Source organism: Gossypium hirsutum, chromosome A07 (genome assembly GCF_007990345.1).
Source record: "Gossypium hirsutum isolate 1008001.06 chromosome A07, Gossypium_hirsutum_v2.1, whole genome shotgun sequence".
Classification (NCBI taxonomy): domain Eukaryota; kingdom Viridiplantae; phylum Streptophyta; class Magnoliopsida; order Malvales; family Malvaceae; genus Gossypium; species Gossypium hirsutum.
In genome coordinates, this window is record NC_053430.1 from 85,023,455 (window position 1) to 85,024,541 (window position 1,087).

General features: G+C 38.4%; 1 non-coding gene across 1 annotated transcript; it reads left to right on the forward strand.

Annotated features, from left to right (window-relative positions):
- Positions 1-260: 260 nt before the first annotated feature.
- On the forward strand, positions 261-367 carry LOC121203787 (small nucleolar RNA R71). The gene has a single exon (XR_005898724.1). It is a non-coding gene; the product is annotated as a small nucleolar RNA R71 (small nucleolar RNA).
- Positions 368-1,087: the final 720 nt, after the last annotated feature.

A 1,087-nucleotide genomic window follows, 5' to 3' on the forward strand; every position in this document is an offset into this window, starting at 1 on the left:
CCATCAATTTTCTTATTCAAGAGTTCTACCTGATTAGAAAGCATGGTGACCGAATCGATGTTATAAACATCAGCTGTTTTCGTTGGCTTTGTCCTCATGACTTCCACTGATAGTTATCCAGTGACATCTCCTCTATAAATTCATAGGCATCTTCAGGTGTTTTATTATTGATGGTTCTGCTAGCAGCTGCTGCGTCAACCATTTGTCGAGTCGAATGATTCAGGCCATTATGAAAAGTTTGAACCTATAGCCAGAGTGGTAACCCATGATGAGGGCATCTTCGTAAAAGGTCCTTATATGTCTCCTACGCATCGTAGAGTGTTTCTAAATCCATCTGTACAAAAGAAGAGATATCATTACGTAATTTAGTCGTTTTAGCCAGTGGAAAGTATTTTAGTAAAAACTTTTCAGTCATTTGTTCCCAAGTAGTGATTGACCCCCGCGGTAATGAATTCAACCACTGTTTAGCTTTGTTTCTTAAAGAAAAAGGGAATAACTGAAGGCGAATGGCGTCATTAGAAACACCATTAATTTTAAATGTATCGCATAGTTCCAAAAAATTTGCTAAGTGAACGTTGGGATCTTTGTCCTGCAAACCATCAAACTGAACAAATTGTTGTATCATTTGAATTGTGTTAGGTTTCAGTTCAAAAGTATTTGCAGCTACAGTAGGTCTAATTATGCTCGATTTAGTTCCTGTTAAAGAAGGTTTAGCATAATCATACATAGTTCCTGTTAAAGAAGGTCTAACTATGCTCGATTCAGTTCCTGTAAAATCTTCGAGGTTGATTTGATTAAAGATGCTGAGCAGAAAGTAAAAGTAATCAGTGAAAGTCTGAAAGCAGCTTCAGATCGCCAGAAGTCGTACGCGGATTTGAAGCGAAAAGGCATTGAATATCAGGTCGGAGACAAAGTGTTTCTTAAAGTTTCACCTTGGAAAAAGGTGCTCAGATTTGGCCGTAAAGGCAAATTGAGTCCGAGGTTCATCGGGCCGTATGAGATATCCGAAAGAATTGGGCCAGTCGCATACAGATTGATTTTACCCCCTGAACTTAAAAAGATTCACAATGTTTTTCATGTCTCGATG